We start from the raw sequence: 13,316 nt of genomic DNA, 5'->3' as shown, positions 1-13,316 counted from the left end.
GAACTGCCCAGAGTGAACAAATGATGTACAGTGGTACCTCGGTTTACAAACTTAATCCATTCCAGAAGTCCGTTCTTAAATTATTATTATTATAACCTGATCAGTGCAGAATGGAGTAGAACTATGGCTTCTCGTGATCTGGGCCCTCTGTTTCAGCTAATGCAGCCCAAGGCTGCCCTTGCTGGGTTTTTTCTTTTCTTTTAAGCAGCTGCATCCCATCTAATAAGAGGTTTTAGCAGGAATTTTTAATGTATTGGAAGTTCTTGTCTCTCCAGCCAACTGAGCTGTGGCTGGCGTTTCAGCTTCAGTTCAAGCAGGGAGTAAGCTCTCTCTATAAACTACACTAGACTGCCCCAGACTGGCCCCTCCCAAAGAAGGAATTTCAGTTCCAAAACTCACTGTGTTACAATAAAGTTTCGGTGCCTCTAGATGGTCACCATTTTGTGGAAGGGATTCAAGCACATGCCAGAAATTGAGGTTTGCGCAACTGAAGAGCTCTATTGCCTACTACAACAAATCCACTTTAAAAACAAAACAAAAAAACCAACAGACATTTGTAGTTAGGAAAGTGGCAGGGTAATGCACTGGAGAGTGTGGGGTGAACAAATGATGTACAGTGGTACCTCAGTTTAGGAACTTAATCCGTTCCAAAAGTCCGTTCTCAAACTGAAATCTGTCTTAAACCGAGGCGTGCTTTCCCTAATGAGACCTCCCGCCACCGGTGCCTTTCCACCGTTCGGATTCTGTTCTTAGACCGAGGTAAAGTTCGCAAACTGGAACACTACTTCCGGTTTTGCGGAGTTCGTAAATCCAATTGTTCGTAAAAAGGACTGTTCTTAAACTGAGGTACCACTGTAATGGAAACCTTTATGAACACCCCACAAGCCATTCAGAATGAATGCCCATTGTTGTATAGTATCCCTGCAACAAATCAGAATGAAGGTATAATAAAGATGGAATATCAACTGAGCACTGTGTAAGCAAATTAGGATGAATGCACAATAAACAGGTTGCCTGGAGGAGTCCTTTAATAGTCGGTACTGTTGAGAACTGGTTTCTCTTTTATGAGAGTTCAGAAAAGGAGTTCCATTACATGCTATGCTTGTTTCTAAGTTGAAAGCTGCATTGAAGGCCTGATGCAGACTAACAGGTGGGCTATACAGTACAATAAATGAATAAAATAATAATAATAGAATTAATTGAACCTCTGGGCTAAAAATGCTCTTAAAGGAAACCAGGCCATTAACTTTGATATTCTACTGCTAATAAATGTGAAGCGCAGTAAATAAGGCTGCTTTCTGTGGAGTTTAATAGGCATATATAGTATGATGTAAACGCCTTTGCAAATCTTTTAAAAACCCAAGGTGATTTCACATGTTCCGAAGAGAGGGCCTGAGAGGCTACTTTCAAACTTCCAGCATAACATCTCAAGGTGTGCACCTCCCCATTATGCAGGGATGAAGATCTTGCATAGCCCCACAGATGTTGTTGGACTACAGTTCCCATCACTCCTGACCATTGGCCATGCTCACTGGGGCTGAGGGGAGGAGGAATCCAGCAACATCTGGAAGGCCACAACTTCATCTTCCCTGTCATACTGGAGTGCATTGGTGTCTGAGGCTAGTTCAGCTCCTACATTTTATCCCAAGCAAAATACGGAACTACCCTTTCTAGATATTATACAAGTGAATTGTGCATTGGTTCTCGCTGCTATTTCGCAATGTCCAAAACCACCTGCATCCAGGGCCTATGTTTGAGGAGGCCCTTGGCAATATGCCTTCCAACAATACCCTAGAGGAGCACTATGTCAGGGGCATTGTGGGAAATGCAAAATGGTGGCCTGTTTTTGGTGTTAAGAAAAGGAGAAATGGGCTGTGGCTTCAAACGCTAAGGGGGAAATTCAGCTGCTCTTTCTGGGCTCACCCTAGAATTTTTAATCTAATGCCATCAGATTCTAAAAGATGCAGAAACGTGTCTGCGAGAGATCACCAAGGACAAGCTTAAACAGACTTGCAAAAAACTTTACAAAAAAAAGCAAAGCAAATGAAGCTGTGTTGAACCATAAGTGTGTGTGGCAGGGACACCAAAGTCCACAGTTGGCACGTACCTTTCTAAGATGAACCAGAGTCCCAAAATGCCTTTTAAGTTCTTCAGAACTGTCCACCAGGCTGGATTTAAGCAAAGCAGAGGCAAAGGAAAGGAACAGCTGGCTTTATTTTGTAGCCACAAATCTTCATCTGGGCACAGTCTTAAGATGGAAGAGGTTCTACTAAATGGCATGCAGGTCTCTATTTGCACCCAGTGGACAAAGAAATATACAATAGTGGTTCCCACATTTTTGCAAATATAAAATCCAGCAGTTACTGAGATTTGCCCCTCTAGTCTCAGGTGAAATATATCCCTTGTTAGGCAGAGAACAGAAGGCAAGATAAACACAGTTGTTTTTAGGTAGCATATTGGGTTAAAAAAGGAAAGGAAAGCCAAATTGTCAGCCTTACCCAGTGGTTGGACGAAAAAATATAGTCCCATCTTCAGGAGGCAGAAAATGATCTTCCACTAGTTTGCGCAATCTGATCCTGAACAGCTAAATTCTGTATCCTTCAAATATACACACTAAAAAAAAAAATCACAAATCTGCAGATTGTTTTACTTACACTGAGGCATCAAACCTTTTCTCATTCACAAGCACTACATTAATGTCAAATTACGAATAAGCAGGCTCATGAATGGTTGACAATCATCTAACTATGAACTCCCCCAGAGGCTTGTGGCGAATGAGCTACAATTATTATTTGGTATTTCATCATCACTCTAAAGTAGGCCAAGCAAAAGCTCAATTAACAAAATGTGCAGTTATGCCAGCAGCAAAAGGGAACCATCTTTGTGTCATTTACATGGTTTTTAAAAAAACTACTATTATTAATTCATTATGAACCAGCAGTCTCATTATGAGCTTTCTGTATCAGTGATTGCAGACTACACATTTGGTCACCTCAAGTACCCCACTTCTTGCAAATCTGACATAGTCCCAGTGGCTCAAGAGGAGTCCTTTGTATCAGCAAGAAACCTGGTCACATCAGCTAGGGAAGAAACTTCCCTGCTTGACACCTTCAATGATAGGTAAGCTTCCTGGTGAGGGGTATTCTTATAATGTAAGCAGATTTCCCAATACAGAGCATCTTCAGTTCCAAAGCACTCCAGTTCTTCTAACTGTCCTTCTGTGGAATTGGAGGAGAAAGGAGAGTTGATAGCACTCAGTATTGATAGAAGGGTTCCAATGAATGATGGCTTCCATAGTGTTATGGATGCAGGTTGATAACAGCTACTTGGTATTGACTCAGTGGCCACAACCAGCTCAAGAGATTTTGCCTTCTGAGGCAAAGCATCCATGTACAGATGCAAGCTGGACTGGCCATTGAATCTTCCTTCAACACCAGTGACAGGACAGCTTCCTCCACTGTACCTAAGAGCAGCAAGCCAGCCATAGGAAAGGGTGCATCCATATGTTATTTATTATTACATTTATACCCCACTTTCCTTAAACTTAACTTAAATCCATTGATATCCCACTTAACTTAAATCCACTGATTTCAGTTAATCTATGCTGAGTATGGGAAGGGACGCGGGTGGCGCTGTGGGTTAAACCACAGAGCCTAGGACTTGCCGATCAGAAGGTCGGCGGTTTGAATCCCCACGATGGGGTGGGCTCCCATTGCTCGGTCCCTGCTCCTGCCCACCTAGCAGTTTGAAAGCACGTCAAAGTGCAAGTAGATAAATAGGTACCACTCCGGCGGGAAGGTAAACGGCATTTCTGTGCGCTGCTCTGGTTCGCCAGAAGCAGCTTAGTCATGCTGGCCACATGACCTGGAAGATGTACGCCGGCTTCCTCGGCCAATAAAGCGAGATGAGCGCCGCAACCCCAGAGTCAGCCACGACTGGACCTAACGGTCAGGGGTCCCTTTACCTTTTATGCTGAGTATGACTAACAATGCAATCTTAACCAGTGGATTTTCTCCCAGGTAAGTATAGTTAGGACTGCAGTTGTAGTCAGGTGGAACCCTTAGAGTTGTTTCTCAGTGACAATAAAGGGTTGAGATTTGGGATGTCAGGGAATAAATAATACCTTCTCTGTGCTAACATTTTTGTATAATTCAGGCAGAAAAAAGCAAAGACAGCTTGGTTGCTGGATGTGTTCAGAAATGGGAAATGGGCTATTGGGAAAAATGCAGACTTGCTTGAGATGGTACCAAAGCAGATGTAAATGAAGATATCTTAGATAAACTCCTGGGGTTTTTCTTTCTGGAGTGCAGTTCTAAGGCACATACATTCCAGCCCACCCGACAACCTACATTGAGACTCCATTCATCTTGGAAAATTAGCTAAGAAACCAAGGTGAGAGTCTGGGGGCTGAGCAAAGGCTAGAAATGTGAATAGCTAAGAAATTCTAGCTTCTGCAAGAGCAGTGTGAAGGAACAGCAGGATGCTGAATAAATGCCTCTCTTCATACAAACAGCTCTGTATCTGAGACTGGGGAAATAGCATAGCTTTGTGTGGAGGAGTAAACATTGACTTTTTGCTTTATTAATGGTGGTGCCCTTTTGTCTAGAGAAGGAAACTCATTTAATGTTGATGGGGAAACAGTTCAAGAAGAGAAGCAACATTGCAAATATGTAAATGGCCATCTATCACCTTGCACGTTCCTAATATTGTTAACTTGTCCTTTTATTTTATTTTCCCAGGAAGATCTATAGTCTATTTAGAACTTCTTTGTAAACCAGACTGTCTCTCTAGGAAAAGAGAAAGCCATTAAGGCAGCAAGGTGACCATCCTTTGTTAAGCTTACTGTTTGCTAATAGCAAGGAATGATCAGCCAATATGTCTCTAATGGTTAGGAGGTGTTTTTTTCTTGATGGGGAATTTATCTGCAGGGATGAGGTCTGCTTAGGTGTGTGTGAAAGAAAAGAAACCTCTTGCCAGTTCAGATTTAGACACAGATGGGTTTGTAGTGGGAGATCTCTCAATGGAAAGCAGCCTCGGGGACTGTAGGGGTTCACAGTATTGTTCTCTGGAATCTGATGCAGGAGAAGCCATTTTGTTGCTTATTTTGAGGGACCTGCTTGCTCCCCAAAGACAGGCACCTTTGCTGTACTGTTTCAGACACCTGTTGAAAACCTTTCAGTTTCATCAAGCTTATAATCTAGTGATGTACACGTCTTTAAATTTTGCTGACTATACGGTATTGACAATTGCTTTCTGATGTTTAATGTACACTGCTGCATATTTCAAACAGGGATTAATCCTAGTGCTTTGCTTCCTATGCTGGGGGAAAAGCCAAAGGGAGAATCAGAGAGGAGGAGGAAGCTTAAAGCACCTCTCCCTCTTCCACCACTTCCCTCATCCAAATTGCTATGCCTCGCACATTTTAAGGTGTTGGACAGAGAACTGATATTGCTCCCCAATGAACGTTTGATCTGGTTTGCATTGTAAGGTAAAACAACGTCAAAAGGGACTGGGGAACACCGCGAAAGGAACAAATGCACCCAGAGAACGCTGCAGAGAAATCTGAATTCATAAGCTCGCACTGTGTTTCATCTGTATATTTCTCTCCATGTTCTGCTTGAGCCATATCTGATTTTTACTTTCAATTTGGGTGGCAGCACTCTTTATGGGGGAAAATGGTCAACTGAGCCTCAAGGAAATAGAAGGATGGACTGGACTGGTCTGTTTTGAGTGGGCCCCAGAACGGTTGCACCGATAGCTTTGCCTACTTAAACCCTCTCTTCTACATCAGGGGTGGGGAGAACCTCAGGACAGAGGGCCAAATGCAGTCTTCCAGGGCTCTCTATTTAGCCCTCAGGACTCTCCCAGGTCAGACTCCCTCCCCAGGCCTCTCCCTAAGCAACATCCTTTCCCACCCATTCTGTGATTCATCCTTGGTGGAATCTACACACATATAAAAAACGCTGTGAAAATGCTTTTTAAAAAGCATTTTGAAAAACACATTGAGTTTTGCATAGCTCACTGTCGCCATCTAGTGTCACATTTGTATGTTGCACTTTACAACACATTTAAAACGTTTTATTTGCAGCTGTGTAGCTGAGTCCCTTGAGTGCCAGTGCTTGGAGAGAATGTGCCCTTGAAACGTGGTGCCTCTTGCTTGCATGGATGGGGAATGGAGAGAATGTGGCTATGGAAAGCTCTGTCTTTTGTGTGGCTGGAATGTAGCCCATTGCATAAAGAGTGACATCTATTGCTCCACCACCACCACCCCCGGACCTGCCAACCATTGGCATATTGTACCAGAAGGCTGTCCATGAGCATTAGAGTGCAGATTGGCAAACGGACTTCCCAGTCCCTTACATTTAATTTCCTCTCCACAGCACAAGCTCTGTGCCCATGTTACACACACACACACACACACACACACACCCCTTCCTCCAATTATTTTGAAATCATCGCTAGGAAACCATACAGTCAGTCGCCTCCTATTTCTGATTCAGAACTTAATGAATGTGTGGTGCGAGGGTTGGGTACAGGTTGCTACGGCAACCCTAATAGTCCTTGACAGCTTAACCCACTCTGAAATCACATTGTTCTGTTCGTTGTTGGCAAAGGACGTTCATGCTTGCAGGGGAAAGGAAAACATGTTCCAAAACACATCCCTGCTTCTGAAGAAGTCAGCCTCTTGGGGCTCCTTCTTTCTCAGCCAGATTGATTATTTGGGGTTGAGAAGAGGCCGCCTCAAATTGTCAAGGGCAGCCAATCTGCTCAGCAATTAGCACGCTTAAATTTGGGATGGTGATGTCTCCATGCACAACACCTCCTCTCCAAGTGTCTATGGAGCAAAGACAAATTTCAGCTGGAGCAGCTCAGAGAGCTTTTGCCCTGATGCCTTTACCCCCGGGGTACAGTCACCGCAGAATGGCAGGCTCTTGCGAGGTGAGAGAAGCGCTATAGAATACCCTGTGACCTCTGTAGATGCAAAGGTCTAAAGATGCCAGGACTAAAATAGGAAGAAGTTTTGTAATGGGATCAACACTGCTTACAGCTTCCGTTCATATACTGTCAGAACCAGGCTGGGTTTAGGCATATGGGGAAGTTTATTGTCAGGTGATGACCCGGTTCTCACTGAGATGGTTAACTGGGTAACGGGTAACAGGTGGAGGCTCATGAAATTCCATTTTTAAGAAACAACAACCTTCCCTGCACATAGAAAACTAGCATATGAGGGAGAAGGCTAACCTAGAACTCTTCTCCCTGATATCTATTTTTCTAGGATATGGAACACACAGTCATGTCAGCTGCTACCTTCAATCTGAAATTATACAGCCCAGGAATAGATTTGTCACCTCACTGAGAAGTAAGAACGGGAAATGTTGGATGTCTAGGAAGCGGCTTACAGCAGAACATTGGGCCAATAATTCCAGAGTAAATCAAACATGGATTCTCGGGCTATACTAGGCCTTAGGACGACCCCTAGTGGTAAAGGCAAGCCACACCATTTCAGAACCAGACACTCTGCCCCCACACCCAGCATAAGGTTATGCTCCTGCATTTGTTTACCCCATTAGGCAGAATTCAGAAATAAAGAGGGACTTAGAAACACACACACACACACACACACACACACACACACACACTGCACAATCACAATAATGGAAATTTAACCAGCGAAACTGAACTGTGACCAGGAGAAGCTGAAAGTGAGGAGGACAATGTCAGGTGCTACCAGAAAGGGAAAGAAGATAATACCACCAAGTCAGGCACTGCTAAATATTGGGAGTGATAAGGAAACACTCTGTAGCATCTCATGGGTTTAGGGAGGGTAATTACTGTTTGAAGAAAACTTGCAACAGGACTGCCCTAGTGCCAGGAAGCAGCAGGAGTCAGCTTCAACAGTAATATTCATTGGTGAGCAAGAGATCAATAGCTCAGCATAGCAGCTAGGGCTTGTTACACAGGTAAGACGCCAACTGGTTTCCAGTTTCTCTCATTCCCAGTATTTTTCTTATTGAATTGTATGCATTTTAGCCTGGGTTTGAAACCCTATTTAGAGTTGAATGGTGGAATGGTTGGGACAAGTAATGCTGTCATGTAGGCAGCAGCAGTGGCATCTTGATATCTATAGAGCTTTGCCACCTGCAACAGCTTCCCAGGAGGTAACAGGCAGGACAACCCAAACCTAGTCTGGGTAGCAGTGGGTGCGATGAAGCAAATAAAATGAATTTCAGCAGAGGTAAATGTGATGTTCTGCATTTATTAAAGAAGAATCAGATTCACAAGTACAGGATTGGAGACGCCTGACTTAACAGAGATACATGTGAAAAGAGCTTATGAGTTTTAGTAGACAACAAGTGGAACATGAGTCAGTGCCATAACATGATGGCCAAAAAGGCTAATGTAATTCTAGATTGCATCAACAGAAGGATAGGATATAAGAAGAAATAGCACCACTCTATTTTTCTGTGCCCAGACTTCACCTAGAGTACCATGTCCAGGTCTGGGCACCACAATGTAAGAAAGATTTTGAGAAGCTGAAACATATCCAGAGGAGGGTGAAAGAAACTAAGAGGCAAAGACCTATGTGAAACGTTCTGTTTTTGTCTTCTGCCCCACTCCATTTGGTGCCATCTGCCCATCTAATGAGCATTCCCCCTGCTTCTTCATTGAAGTCATTTGTAAATATCTTAAACAACATTGGGCCCAGGGCAGAACTTCCTGGCACCCAACTTTGATGAGGAGCTAGTTCATCAACCAGATGTAGATTCACCTAACAGGAGCATCATCTTGCCTACATTTTAACAGATGGTCAACAAGGATATAATGGGAGATCTTGTCAAAAGCATTGCTGAAATCAAGATATATTATGTCCACAGTATTCGCCTGATCTGCCAAACTAGCAAATCTATCAAAAAGTGAGATGGGGTTAATCTGGCACAACTTGTTCTTGTGAAACCTGTGCTGGCTCTTTGTGATCACAGCGTTTTTTCTCAGTGCTGACATTCCGCCTAATGATCTGCTCTACAACCTTCCCAGGTATTGACATCAAGCTGACCAGTCAGAAGTTGCGTCACTCCCCCACTTGGTAGATGGGAGCAATTATTGTCCACCTCCAGTCTTGCGGCACTTCACCTGTTCTCCAGGAATTGTCAAAAAATATCAACAGAGGATCTGAGTCGACAGCTGCAAGTTTCTTTGGTACAATTCAAGGGTGCAATTAATCAGGACAGCACCTGGAATCTGAAAACACCAGTTTCAATGTGGAAATAATCCATATATTGATTTGATTTATATTAAACATAAATAAAATAGATTTACATTGGGGCTGTTTCTATACCCTGGAACACCTGGCATTGATCTGGAATGGCAAATCCACGCACTCTCCAAGCCAGTTCTCCGTAGATTGTTGTAGCTGTTCCTTGCCATTTACATGCTATCACACTCCTCTAGGTACTGGAAACCAAATGGTCTGGTGCCTAATGATGGCTCTCTACTTCCCTCCACCCAAGAAGGGCAGCCATCTCATGGTCCAAGAGCAGAGATAGGGGAGGCAGGTTTGGCAACTGTGCATGAGGTGAGCTGCTGAGCAATGGCAGCAAATGATAGCAAGTGTTCTCATGATAGAGAAGCTGTCGATTTCACACCTTCTCCTGGGAGAGGGGGACTTATCTGGACATGAAAAGCTGCTTTGTTCCTCTCTCGGCATATGGTAGAAATGAGTCAATCCAGAATTGATTGGATGGAAACACTGTGTTAACGGAACCCTACAGCAATTTGATATACAGAGAGACAGATATGTGAGGGATACAGCACTCAGTGTAAGGATATGGAGCCTAATCCTGGAGATTTAACAGGTTTCTTTATGGGTGTGAAAGGAAATGCAATAACTGGCACTCCCTTTGGTATTTTATGCCTCTGAATGGTGTCAATATGCTGAATTCACCAGTGAAGTGGCCTTTCCTTTGTGGCAGAAAACCTTACACTAGGCGGCCAGCAGAAACTCAAGAAAACTGCTCGTTGAAAAGGGTCTTTCATGTTCAATCTCATTGGGACACTGCAGGAACTCTCATACTTGTGCAGATAGGACTCTGGGCATGTCCCCCTGTTCCCCATAGCACATGTAACTCTGCTGTCCTGGAGCTGTGGCCTTGTTTGAGTGAGAGACTCGCTCCCGGAGTGCTTCCCAACTGTCTGAGATTCTGCTCCTCGGTGACATGCGACAAGAGTGTTGCCATCCGACTGAGTCACCCCTGCCGAGAACCCCCTGAGGGATGGGACTGTGAGTCAGACTCCTCAGCAGAAGCAGAAGCAGATCTGCAGCAGGGTGCCCCAGGGAGCGGGAGACAAGCTGCAGCTCCTCTGCATCCTCCTTTGCCTAATTGAGGATAATGGCATTCGAGGCTCTGTGCACCACATGCATACAGATAGGCAGGTTGGCGAGCAGGGCTATCTTGTGATGGACATTGGTTTAACTCAGCCATTTGCATTAAGGGCTCAGGTACGGCAGGCTGACGTACAGCAATCAGAGCGCCAGATGGGAAAGCATAGGAACCGAGCCATGCAGTCGTTAGCAGATATCAGTTTTCTTCTCTTCGATTCATTTATCATGCTAATTCACTCCCGTGGCTTGTGGGATTCTTCCATGCTGCGATCTCTCTACATTGTAACAATATTTGCAGCTCTCTCTAGTTAAGCACCTAATCATCTGCAAAGAAGAAGATGATGAAGAAGAAAAGGGAGAGGGCAGGGAAGTAAACAAAGGCAAAGGGGTAGGAAATGGGGGAGAAAATGTACATTTTGGGGCCAAGCAACTGCCAAAATATGGCACTACAGTTACCTGTTCCATTGCAGAGGCATTTGAAAAAGTCACAGGAAACTGGCAACAACAATCAAGTGAAGGCATTGCATGAAGTAAAATTGAGCTGGTATATATTTATGCACACATAAAAAGAGCCCTGCTGGATTTAGTTCAGCATCCTGTTTCCAGTAGTGCCCAGCAAGATGCTTACAGGAAGTCCACAAGCAGGGCCTTAAGGTAGGATCCCCACCCCCGCTACCTGCCCCTGGCACCTGGTTTTCAGAGGTATACTGCTCTGAACTGGAAAGTTCCACTTAGGCACCATGGCTAATAGTCATAATCCCAATCATGGGCATTCTCTGTGGACCTTTTCTAATCCTCATTTTAAACTGTCTATGCCAATAGCCAACAGCACACATCAGAGCAGCACACATTCCTCAGATTAATTATGAGCAAAGCAAAGAAGTACTTTCTTTCCTCTGTTTTAAACTTCCTGACATTCAATCTTACTGGATAGCCCTGGGTCCTTGCATTGGGGAATCTCTATTCATTATCCACATCCTGTTCATAGGTTTGCAGTTCTATATCATGTAGTTCTTTCTTGTCTATCCTTCACTTGTTTATAATACATCAGCTTTTCCCAGTCTGGGAGCCTCCAGACAGGGCTGGGCTAAGAGCTTTCGGCACCCGAGGTGAACCACAAAATGGTGTCCTGTGCCCCACACCAGGGAAGAAGATCTACATCAGAAACAAGGGGTGAAACCATATCAACCTTACCCAAGAGTTGAAGTGGGAATCAAAGGCCGTTGCATGTGCAGAGCCCAGTAGACTCCAGAGGGCAGGGGCCCCCCATTTCATCCCTAGGGGTGGGAAGAGACCAGCAGCCCCTTCTAGAGGTCACTGCAGAGGAAGCACTGGGGTGGGGGGACCTGTCAAGGAGGTGGCAGATCTGGCCTCCAAAGGAGTGCACTGCAGCCATCAGTGCTACTGCAGCAGCAACAGCAGCAGCAGCAGCAAGCAGTGTATTCCTTGGAGGCTGGATCCACTGCCCCTGTGGGTCTTGCTGCCTGAGGTGGCTGCCTCATCTTGCCTCATGGGTGGGCCGGTGCTGCCTCCAGATGTCATTGAACTCCAGCTCCCATCAGCCAGTTGTGGCCAATGGTCAGAAGCAGTGGGAGTTGTGGTCCACAACATTAAGAGGACACTACATTGGGGGAGGCTGCAATATGTTATTCCGCGTTCTGTAAATCATAACAGAGATCTTCTGAACCCAGCGATGCTGTTTAACACCCTGTTTGTTTCTTGAAACTAATTGCTCCAGCATTTCCCTGGGGGGAGAAAAAGAGACAGAGCATTGAGCTTGTTTAAAAACAAAAACAAAAAAACCTTTACCTAATAAGCCAAAAAGAAGGGTGGGAAGAAAAGCAGGAAGAAAGCAGAGAGAAAAGGGCAGGCATAAATGTAGAGAGATTTATAGAATCATTAAAGGCACTGGGAACAAAAAGATTACTTTCTTGGTCTCTTGTGGCTCAGAAATGACAATATCTTTGTGGTGCTCAAAAAAAGGACTGTGTGTGCTTGGTTTGGCCTAGAGCACTCCTGTCTACATTTATATTCAACCTAGTTGGATCATAAAAACTGCTCTGAGCAAGGGGTGACTTTTGGACAACGACTGATTTAGCAGGCATGGCACACAGGAAAATCGTGCTTCCTGATTTGACCCCCAGAGTTGAAATAGCTTAATAAAAACTCGTGAATAGGAGATCTATATATGCAGGGCCTTTTGTCCCCGGTGGACAGCTCTCCCAACTCAGCTTCCTTGGGTGATTTCTCAAGATCCATGTCTTAAGAGAGCTGCAGAGAAAGATACTCACAGGATCCTTTGGCAGTTACCATAAAACTACAGAATATTTCCTATAAGGACTGTCTGGGCCTTTATATTCTAACCTGATCTCTGAAATCATCCACATTAATTGACCTAAGAAGCCCAGCTGGCTTCAACTAGATGTCAGGTGTTTATTATTGCCAGTCCTGTGCTCTTGGCACGCGCTTCCAGCAGAGATTCAGCGGGCAAGCTCACCACTGATTTTCAGATATCTCTTCTATTCTTCAAACTTTCTCAAGATGAGCCAGTTTTTTAAAATGATTATTTTGCATTGTTTTTATGGTATTTGATGTTCTATTGCACTGGCATATTTTGTTGTGCATTGCCTTGATGTGTTATATGGGGGGTGGGGTGGGGTGGGCAGCCTCAAAATAGCTTTACAAATAAAGTTGATAAATTAGTAAACATTTAGCCTGTAGCTGGAAGACAAAAGTTGCTGTGGTCCTCTAGGTACGAACTACAGGCAAGGGGCGGGATGGGGGGAGCATAGTTCTTATCTTCAAAAGACTGCCAAAGCTCCTTGATATGAATAGGGCTTCAGGTGTAACATGTTTCAGAACATAAAAATGGAAGAAGAGCCTTGCTGGATCAGACCAAAGGGCTATCTGGTCCAGTATCCTGTTCCTCACAGTA

The sequence above is a fragment of the Podarcis bocagei genome, assembly GCF_964188305.1.
Source record: "Podarcis bocagei genome assembly, chromosome: 2".
NCBI classification, from domain to species: domain Eukaryota; kingdom Metazoa; phylum Chordata; class Lepidosauria; order Squamata; family Lacertidae; genus Podarcis; species Podarcis bocagei.
Note: the sequence above shows the minus strand (reverse complement) of the source record.